Source organism: Anser cygnoides, chromosome 16 (genome assembly GCF_040182565.1).
Source record: "Anser cygnoides isolate HZ-2024a breed goose chromosome 16, Taihu_goose_T2T_genome, whole genome shotgun sequence".
NCBI lineage: Eukaryota > Metazoa > Chordata > Aves > Anseriformes > Anatidae > Anser > Anser cygnoides.
In genome coordinates this window covers 11766038-11777000 of record NC_089888.1, presented here as the reverse complement: position 1 = coordinate 11777000, position 10963 = coordinate 11766038, and the positions used below count along the sequence as shown (strand labels likewise).

The following is a 10963-nucleotide window of genomic DNA, read 5'->3' as shown; positions in this document are numbered from 1 at the left end:
GTCACTTACGTGTCCCAAAGGCAAAGCAAGAATTTGTAAATGAAAACTTTTTCAGATAAATCTTTTGTAGGATTTACAAACCTTCTGATCGGATTTGTAACTCCAGACACAGATTTGTATACTTGCTGTGAGATTTGAAGGATTTAAAAATCCATCTCTTGACTTGTGAAACAATCTAATGTTTTAGAAACCAGGTAGCTAAATCTAAGACTAAAAGCACACAGCACTTGGGGCTGAAGGTTTAGTGACAGGATTTATACATTAGAACCAGGAGATAATGTAACTCAGGTGTATTAAATCCTGATTTATTAACAAACTCAGAAGTAATAGCTTTACAAATAACTCCCAAGACATTTAAAAGAGCTTAACCCTTAGAGTACTAGCATTTGTCAGGCTGCCACTTCCATGAATGCCAAGCAACGTGTTTAAATATACCAGGGAAAATTCAACTGTGTCGCAGACGAGCACTGCAGTCCCTGTTGCTGGCATTTTCCTCCCCAAGGGACCTCCCCAGGATGCTGGAAGGAGCATCCCTGAGTGCTGGGCACCTCTGGCACACTCCTGGGGGGCTCTCATCATGCTCAGCCACCAGCCATGGCTGAACGTCTCTGCCTGGCAGCCTGAGCCCCCCTCCCGACATGTCCCAGTGCCACCTCTGGGGACATCATGGATGGGCCCAGGAACCTCTGCTAGGACGGGGGGCTGAGACTCATTGGAGAGGGCTGATAGTGTGTGGGGACCAGGACAAGTTGTCCTGCTTATCGAGGGCTCTGAAAAAAGGCTGGTGGGTTCTTTCTAGGGATGCTCTCCCTGCATCATCACTCTCTCCTCTTCAGCAGTGTCATTTTTACTTCCTATCCAGGCTACACAGCTTTGAGCTCCTTAGGGGGTGGAGATGGAGGACTTCCCCTTTGGGATGGTGAGGCAGGATTTCATCCAGCTATTTAAGGGCTCTGTGTGCTCAGGTATCTTTAAGTCTCATGGGTCAGGCAACAACCAAAAGCTGATTTCTTCCTTCTGGCAATCAGTTCTGCAGTAATTTTACCTTTGCCAAACCTGTTCGAAGATAAATGTTTTTCTGCAGAACCAAATCTTCTCCATTCATGTTTGTGCCAAAAGCACCAGCATAACAAAACAGCATTTCCAGAGCAGTTGTAATTTTTAGACAGAAAAACCATAATTACCTGGAGGAGTCTGACAGGGCTGCTAATTCCCCTTTCCTCTTCCCTCTGGTGCCCTATTAGCTTTTGTTTAGCATAATTGAGTTCTCACGGCAGCGGCATGCCCCAGCGAGCAGCGTGTTTCGGGATTGCCCTGGGCACTTGACAAGCTCTGCGGGTATCTGAGCCCTCATGTGCGGAGAGGAGCCCAGTGTGTTTTCAGCTGGTGAAAGAGCTGGATGCTGTTTGTGTCCAAACTTGCTTGCAAACAAAATGACCATTCACAACAGCTTGCTCCGTTAATGGTACAAAGCGCACTAGAAAATGATTGTGAAAATAATAGCTACTTCTTAATGAGAGAGCCAAGAGCAGCAAGAAGGGCCAGAGCACTGCATGCAAAGAGCTGGAATGGAAAAGGCACTTGACATCTCTCGTGGGTTCAGCTTGCACAAGCAATTAAACATTTTAAGAAATGTAACTCTTATTCCCTTTGGTGAGCTTTTCTCTCTTCCTTCTGTTTGACTCTTCGTCAAATGGCTGCTCATTATTTTTGGAACGCTTTTCCCTCCTCCTTTGATCAGGACTGAATGCATGTGGCTTGGGAGCACCCAGAAACTGAGCCCTGGAAAGGTGTGGGCGAAGCTTCCCTCTGGCCAAGGGCTCTGTGCTGCTGCCCCACCAGGCACCATTGCCACCCCTCTGGGCACCATGTCCTCACCTCCCCACGTTTTTTCAAAGATCTGAAGTAAGTTAGGGACGAAATACCTCCTGTGCTTCCCTTTATCCACTTAGCTCTTGCATTTTTCAGTTTAGATGCTGAGACACATCGGGAAAGGGGCAGAGGGTGGGATGGGGAGAGGGGGCAGTGGGAGCAAAGGGTCTCCCCCTCCCTCCACCCAGCTGGGCCGCCCCTTCCAGCCCCACACCACCAGGCCTGAGCACCGTGGGTACATGGGGCAAGCAGAGGGACAGTTGCTCTGCCCAGGGCAGCAGGTCAAGAGGAAGAAGAAGTGGTGATGGCCCTTGTCGATTCAACCAGGTGTGGGCAAAGGGCTATTGGGTCACCCAGGCACATCCCGCTCTATCTGGAGCATCTCTCAGCTGTGATGGTGCGAATGCTTGGTTGGGCCCAACAGCCCTGCCTGTGCTTCCATCATACTTCTCACAGTTTAGGTGACCAGAAGAAGGGAAAGGGTTAAAAACGGAGTAATTAATATAAGAAGACTGTTCATTATTATGAGACGTCTGTGTATCATTAAATTTCATTTGAGCTTTAATTAGACATATTTTTTTTTTCATATAAAAGTCTTTGTTGTGTCAATTAGTTGATTGACTATCATCTGGTTTCTGGGTTAGTGAAACCTGATCCGTTGTGAATGAATTTGTTTATCAGGGAAAAGGGACCAGGGGATGGAAAAAAATTCAATTAAATGTCAATGTGTGGAGTGACAAGCAGTATTCGATAGGGCTTTTAGTTTAATTGCTTGTATTTCATTAAGAGATTTATTTATCAAGAGAATTCTTCATTTTCAAAAGATCTTGAACAATTTCTTGTTTGCTTCTGGCTTCTTAGGTGCTCTTGTATTATTCCAAAAGCATAGAGATCTCTCTTTCAATTAGGAAGAGTACTTTATTGTGACATGTCCTGAGACTGCCACTTCACTGACATGCAGTGGGAGCCTTTTGATGAGATCCACATGCAAATTGCTGAGGACAGGGTGTACCCCTGCAGCATTGAAAGGCTATCGTTGAAGATCTGCCACTCCCTCTGCTGTTCCGCAGCCCGCGACCACGCTGAAAATAGCGTGTTAATCCTGAAAGTTTATGTGAGGAAAAAATTATTTAGCTCCCAGCCCTCAGAACATTTTGGAAGATCTGTTTTAAATCTTCGAAAGGCTGTAAATCCCTTTGGGAGGGATGGTTTTCGTTTGTGTTTTATTTGGATTCCAGCTCATCACTTGCGGTTGACAAATAAAAATGAAATAGCTTTTGGTAGGGGGCTGGCAGGCACCCTCCCAAGGCAATGTGCTTGGTTTCGTTGCACAGAGGCATAGCCTGCAGTATGTGCACTCACACCGGAATAAAGTGCTGAGAGCACTGAAGTTTATTTTGATACCTTTCTGTTTATTTCTAATCCAGCCTAAAAACTACGAGTAGAAAAGCATGCAGCTGACTTGTTTGAGAGATGGCATCAGGCTTCCAACAAATTTTCCAAAATGTTAAACGAGTGGTTATTTTCCTGTATGTCCAGGGAAACTGCAAGAGCCGTCCCTGTGTGCAGAGCTCGCCTGCAGGAGGCATGGTGGGATGCTGCTGGAAGGACACGAGCTGTGGTGGCAGAGGACCTCCAGCAGGCCCTTATAAGCCTCGCTGCTGAGCCAGGTATGAGCTAGCTCAGAGCAGAGGTGCCCGTGGATCAACCGTTTGCTGCTTTCTGAGGCTGCAGTGCAGTTTTCTGGCTACTGCAACTCTTCTGCTTGCATCGTCTCATGTGAATATCGGGGGGTCTTTGTCCACTCACCCACAATTGTTCCAAGGGCCCAGGGTTACCTTGTAGAGCACAAGGGATGGGATCCCAGATTGGATGCTCTACTGGATGTAGAACAATGGGGCCAACAGCTTTTGTGACAAGAAATACTTTTTTGGCCTGGGTATAGGTAATTGCCAGGCCAAACAATCAATCTAGTGGGTCTGGAGGAGAACTGGAGCAAAGGAGCGCCATGACACCAGCTCCTGTCTTCTGCTTCTCCAGGAAACCCTGTTGTGTGTCACATTGGTGAGCCGACCAAGATCCACCTTAACACTAGCTTTGTTCTGTGCCCTTGGGAGATTTCCTTTTGAGACAGCCTGGGAGCAGAGAGTCTCTCTCCATGGATTTGCTCAGTGCCCAGCAGAAATCCTGGCAGGGCCTCTGGGAGCGTCTGTATGATAAGTGGCTCTAATGAGTACTAATTACACCCAGTGCATGGGTGATCAAGCTCTTTTCTGAAACACGTCAGTACAGTTCAGCATTTTCTGCCATGTCTGTATTCTGTGCCCCCATTTGCTCAGAAAGTACAGCCAGGACAGGTCTGTTCTCAGAAGCTCATTTCTCCTATTCTGTGATGAGAACCCACTTTCAAGGAGTTCAGATAATAAGTTGGTAGGCCACACATGAAGCAACTGGCAATTACATCCTCCCTGAACATTTTGTCTGCAATGCTACACCAGCATTATGACAGCAATTGGGAAGCCTGGGCTGCTAAATGAGCAAAAAAGAACAGCAGGACACCAAGAAATGCTCCAGGTTGTTCTCTCTGGGGAAGCTTTATAAATGTCCTTGGAGAGGCCCCAGGTTCAGCCAGGGCAGAGCTAACGTGGGTGAAGAGGCTGTATTTCACCTAAAGCTACCAAGGAAGGAAAAGTGAGCAAAGACCAGCCTTTCCAAGGCTTAGTAGCAGCAGAAGAGGAAGAGGAAGGTGTGTGATGTTTGGGAATGGCTATGAAGAATTCTGCCCTGCCTGATGCTGGACAAGAGCTTTAGAAGAGCAAAGGGAGCATGCTGTGAACATCACACACCTCCATCAGATGCTCCTCCATACTTCCAGCTGGGATGAGCTCAGAAAACTTTGACTATTTTGAAAGATGAAGGAAGCAGCTTTTGGTCATTCAAGTCTTTTGGTCTGGCCCTGCTCAGCATCTCCTCTGCTAGGAGGACGTGCCCATACCAGGCTCCTGGGAGGGGTCCCTTCAGACCTTGCTCACGCCATCAGTTTTAGGGTCTCCCTGGGCAGGGGAAGGAGGGACCGTGTCCCACAGATCACCTACTGGGTGTCCTCACCCTGTCCTTTGCTCCACAGGAGCTCCATGGAGCTGTCCCCTGCCATCGTGGCTGCAAGCCCGCAGTGGGGGCGAGGGCTGGGAGGTGCTGCAGGAAGCTCTTCAGCGTGCAGAGCAGCCCCAGCCCGTCACAAAGGTTTTGTTTTCATCTCTAAGTAGCTGAAGTGCGTGTGCCTATCAGTAAATCTCCATCATCCCAACTGCAGCGTGTTTCCTCAGATAAGGGTGCTGCGTGATGGCAATTATGTTTTCATTTGTTGTGGGAAAAGTTAATACGCAGAGTGGCAGAAATGTTATTCATCCTCTGTTAATTATGAGCTACTTACTGGAGGGAGTCATGCAAAAACAACAAAAAAAAGTGTAATCAAATAAAATAAAGGGGAAGTGTGCCTCCGTGCTGGGTGGAATTAGCTCCTGCGATGCTCTGCCACCAATTATCGCTAGTAACACCGTGTGGCCCCGTGTGGGACCTCGCTGCAGCTGGGCAGCACCGTAACTCCCTGGGAAGATCCACGAGATCCTGCCGGCGGGCAGGTGCTGGGGACAGCACCAACACACCCCTGGGACCGGGCTTGCCCCAGCTCTGTCCCTGCATGTCCCAACGTGGGGCCGCACGTTGCTGAGGGGGAGCTGCAGGAGGGTCCCAGCAGAGCCCCAGCTGGATCCAGGAAATCTAGACGTTGCTTTTTCATTCACTTATTTATTTATTTTTCCACTTTGCTGTGATTTTCCCAGGAAAGATGCAGCAGGAAAGAAAAGGATGGGGTCACTGTTAGGGTTGCCACAGGGCTCCAGGCCCAGGAGTGGGGCCAGCTGGCCCTGTAGGCCCAGGGCCGGACACCCAGCCCAGCACCACAGCTCCCACATGGTCTAGCGGTTAGGATTCCTGGTTTTCACCCAGGCAGCCCGGGTTCGACTCCCGGTGTGGGAAACCCAACTATTTCATATTGCTGTGCCCATTTTGGGGCTTTGCAGGATGAGAAAGATGCTGGCGTGATGGGGGCGATGGGCACAAGGTGCAGCAGGGGAAGGCTGGCAGCAGGATTTTATCACCAGGCGGTGCTGAGGCGCTGGAAATGAGTCCCAGGGAAACGGGAGTCTCTGACCCCGGAGATACTCAGAACCCAGCTGAACAAGGCCCTGAGCGAGCTGTTCAAGATGGACGTGCTTGGAGCAAGAGGTTGCAGAAGAGGCCTTCATAGCACACTTCTGACCCAGATTTTTATAAGATTCCCTCATTTCATGGCTTCAAGAGCCAGCCAGCAGCTACCCCCTTACAAGGGCTGTTCTCCCAGCCCTCGAGGTGACTTGTCCTAACACTACAAGGTCTTACCATGGCCAGGTGAACAGACACTGGAAAATAGAGGAGCTTCCAAATTTCCTTAAAGGAAATGTGACCATCGATCTGTGCCATATCAGATGAAAACTTCCTTCTGAGCTCACGCCGTTAGGTGTATGATAGAAGGGACACCACCTGCATTTTGCATCCCCTATATGTAAGTATAAAGGGACACGCTTTTACAGAGGTACCCACCTAACACCTCCGCAGGGTGTTATAAAACCTGGATTTCTCAGAGTTCAGTGTCACCCCCAAGTAACTTTGCTTTTGTCTCAGAAGCATTTGCAGCCGAGTTCCTCAGACCATAGCTGAGGACTCATCAGACCTAAAACTTTGTGAGCATGTTTGAGCCTTAAAATGGACACAAGCTGCAAACTGTGCCATTTGAGTCACTTGAATAATGACTAAATTCTTGATTACTTCCAGGAATGACCAGGAACAAAAAAAGAAGTGAGATCCGTCTTCTCAGCCCTCAGCTGTGATTTTTTTTGCTCAGCTCTGCTGCTGATACTGAGAGCAGATGCTTCCTTACTCTGCAGAAACGCAGCGTGTGAAACAGTATTTTAACAGCTTTATCTGATATTTTATATCTCACTGTCAAACATAGCAGTGATTCCACTTCTATTTGGGTAAGTAATCTGAAAAGAAGGCAGCAATAATCTCTCAGGAGAGCCAGGCACGGGACTAATTACTCCAGCTAGAGATTTGTAAAGACACATTTTCAGTGCTGGGATTTTATCATTCCACAGGGTAATTAAAAGACAGCCCTGTCAAAGGAAGTTTTGCAGTCTTAAATATTCTTTTTTCTCTATGAAGAATAACCCTTTCCAGGCCCAGCAGAGGGATGGCTTTATTTACCAGCAATGAAGGCTGCCCGTGATGTGTGCTCGGGTGCTTGCAGTGGCTCGGCAGAGCTGTGGCTGTTTCTGTGTCACCTCCCAGTGTCGGGCATGGGGAAGGAGGGATGCTTCTATCACCTATATATATTTCTATAATCTATTTATGACCCTGTAGTGGTCTCAGGTTGTGCCAGGTTGAGGGGGTTAGGTTGGATGTTAGGAAGAATTTCTTCACAGGGAAGGTGGTCAAGCACTGGAAGGGGCTGTCCAGGGAAGTAAGTGGTGGAGTCCCCGTGCCTGGAGGTGTTTAAGGGACATGTGGATGTGGCACTACGGGACGTGGTTTAGTAATGGCTGGTGATCTTGGACGTTGATGGTTGGACTCGGTGATCTTGAAGGTCTTTTCCAACCTAGATGGTTCTGTGATTCTGCAGAGGGCTGTGAACTTGCTTGTTGGAGGCCAACACCCAGGCAGAAATTATCTGGCCACTTTGCTTGTGTGTGCTGATCAGATTGTAAAGTGCTATAATTTGGAGTCATGCATCAAGGACTGACCAGAGGCAGGATTTCTGCCTGAAACACGTTTCTTTGGTGAAGCACCTGCTGAAACCAGAACGGGGAAACCTCATTGTGGTGGCTTACGGCTCGGCCACCTCCTGAGCTGGGATCCACAGCCTGGGATCAGCAATGAGATCCCTGCAGGAGGGAAGGGGCTGCTGTGTGCTGCCACGCAGAGACGTTGCCCTTGGGCACCCTGGGGTGGGGAGGAGCCGGGCACAGGCTGAGCACGCTGTTGCTGCTCAGATCGCCCCTTCAGCCTGTGCTGGTGGGCTCTCTGCCCGACACCCACAGCCTTCTCCGCAGGCCAGGTCTGGGTTTTCCAGAAGGCATCAATGAGTCATTTACTCTTCTGGAGTACCTTGAAAATCCAAGTACGGGTGTTGCCTCCAGGTCTCTGTGAGCCCCTCCATGGGGTGCCTGCGCACAGAATGGCAATGATACAGGGTGGTCCGTGCAGATGCAGGCAGGAGGTGGCCTGCTGGGTCAGCCCAAGTCCTCTGCTTTGTGCCAGTGTCCCACGCAGCCCCTTTCTGCATTTTACTCCTTTAAAAAAATGTCTTTTAAGAGGGGTTTTGTGTCCAGTTCTAATTCTAATGAATTTAAGGGTTTGGTATTTAAGGAGTTAATTTTTAGAGAAACAAAAACTTCGGGACTGATTCAAGTGTCCTTGAGTAGAAAAGGAAAACACTGGCCATGGTCTGAGCACAAGGCGCTGCACCTGCACCTCCTCTCATTCCCAGCTCGTCCTTCCCGTCCCCGTTAGTGCCTTTTGATGGATACGGGGACCACGGATGTGACAAGACAGTGAGCCTGATGTGACATGTGTGATGAGAAAGAAATAGTATAAAAAACAATGGTATTGCAGAATTAGCATCTCCCAGCAGCCTGTTCCTTGGCATCATGCCGGTTTCCATCTTTATCTGGGTGTTGTTTAATTGCCTAATTGTTATACTTAATTTATTTATGTTTAACTTGCCGTGAGCATGTAGAAATGTAAATTTAGCATAAGGAGATCACTTAACAAAGGATTCCTTTTTAGGGAGGTTCACTTCTCGTATTGCAGCTTGCAAGTTTGCCTGGGATAGGAATTTTTCCTCCATTTCCTTCATTTTAGTCAGGCTGAGGAGCCTCAGTGCAAATGGCATTAAGCTACACAGCCATTTACTGTTTTTTTTTCTTTTTTTTTTTTTTCCCAAGTCAGCGTTTAGAAACTTTTTCATGTTTCTATGAGGACAATTCCTGATCCCCCTCTTTATCTGCTAGAGAGTTCTCTGATCAACGGGAACTTCATGCTAGAAATGGCCTAATTAAGGAAAATTAGCATTCTATCATGTAATACTGGCATTTAATCCTATATTCAGCCTGTTTAAAATATACTCCCTGCACATCCCTTCCTGTAAGTCTCTCATGCTATGCCAGCTCCACTCTGTTTTTATCTATAAGGAGTTGAGCTCGTACCTGTGACAGGTGCAGAGTGTGTTAAATCTTTTGATCATCACACACACCACTCATCCTCATGTCCTTTAATCTAAGCAATGCAAAGAAAATCCTATGCACTAGCTTTAGGCTTCTTCCATCTCCCCGAGTTTAAACAGGAGGCTCCGCAGCTCCAGATCAATGGACCTAAATTGTTTGTCTTTAACTTAGGTGGGTTTAAAGGAAAGCTGCTCAGCCCAGCTGTCTGGAGGTTCACAGGATGGGAAGGGCTGCATGCTGTCTAGTGAGGAGGGAATTGGAGTTATCTGTCTTTGAAACTTGGTTTGGTTTTTATAGCAGTCAAGTAATTAAATGGGGAAAAAAATCACAGCAAATCACTTACTGAGAGATCTTCCACAGCTTTCTTGTTGTCCTGAAGCTAATAGTGGAATTCTTTAACTTACCAATTGTTAAGAATTTCTGCAATCCACAAATGCGGTCGGGAATTTTTTTCTCTCTGGGAGTTATTCCCGGATAATTCACGTGGAATAGTCAATACTCAACTACTGCTATTGGTTCACATGGGTGGCGTGAGCCATCTGCCCGTTCCTGTCTGTAGCCCGGCTGATGCTGGTACCCAGCCAAGGAGGCGTGAGCAGCGGGAATCGGTTTTTGCCCTTTGATGCTTTCCTAGAGGCTCAAGCCCCTGGGCACCACCACATTGTCAGAAGAGCTTGAAGGGTTCCCAAAAGGGAGGTGCCGTCAGGTAGCATCATGCAATCATCTTATTTCTGCCCAAATAAATGTGCATGCACAGAAGATCTCCAGGAGCCCCCCTAGACTGCTGTAAAGGTGGCCCACTAATTAGTCTTATAGTTAACTGAAAAGTTACTTTGAAATATAAATATACTTCTGTGAGTGGGGAGAAACATGGGAGAAACATTTCTCACTATGGGACAAAAAAAAATCATTTTCTAGCAAAAATAGGTGCCGTTCCCTTTAATGTTGCCATCAGGATGATACAAGGAAAAAAAAGAAGAAAAAAAAAGCCCTCCATGCTATGCAAAATATCACAGAAACCTTTTTTCCATTACAGTGGTCACAGGCCATTTTGCTCTTCACTGGTGACAGGGGACCATTAGAACACAATCCCCGATGCCTGCATATCATAATGAAAATCATATTTCTTCCTGAACTGGTACATCAATTGTCTTTTTAGTAACCTGGGAAGTGCAGCTGTATGCAAACCAGGGAACGGTCCTTCACTCCTAATCTGTTCTCCTGCAAGATAAGTGATAACTTCTTAATGTAACTTTCCAGTCTGGTAAATAAGAAGTAGCTACAACATGATCCCGTGGTTTAAATAGAATCGTCTTCCTGAGACTTAGGAGCTGCTCCCTGGGCAGGAAAACTGATTTTGATGAAATCAGAGTGTTCCTCTCTGTCTCTTTCTTTCCCCGAAAGTCTGCAGGCACAGTCTGTGGGAACACACTGAACAGCCTGGCTCTGCACAAGTCCCCGTCCCGGTGTCCCAAACACATCAGTCAGCACGAGGGGAATTTCTGGTGGGTGTGCTGGCCGTGGAAGTGGCCGCCAGTCCCAGCTCTGTGCCTTGTGGGGTCTCCCGTGGGATGGGGACACCCTCCCAGCAGAGGGACAGGCCCCAGACCGAGAAACCAGGGGAAGAAATTCCCATCTGAGACATTTTATTGGGGGCAGCATCGCAGGCTGGCTTTGGAAAGGCTTTCCTCCTGGAGGGTTTTTCTTTATGCAGCTCTTTTTTAAACGCGCCTTTGAAATAAAAATGTAAGATTTCTTTCTGCAAAAGC

The 10963-nt window shown here is 47.7% G+C and overlaps 1 non-coding gene across 1 annotated transcript; it reads left to right on the top strand.

Annotated features, from left to right (window-relative positions):
- Positions 1 to 5838: 5838 nt before the first annotated feature.
- TRNAE-UUC (transfer RNA glutamic acid (anticodon UUC)) lies at positions 5839 to 5910 on the top strand. The gene has a single exon. It is a non-coding gene; the product is annotated as a tRNA-Glu (tRNA).
- The last annotated feature ends 5053 nt before the right edge of the window (positions 5911 to 10963 follow it).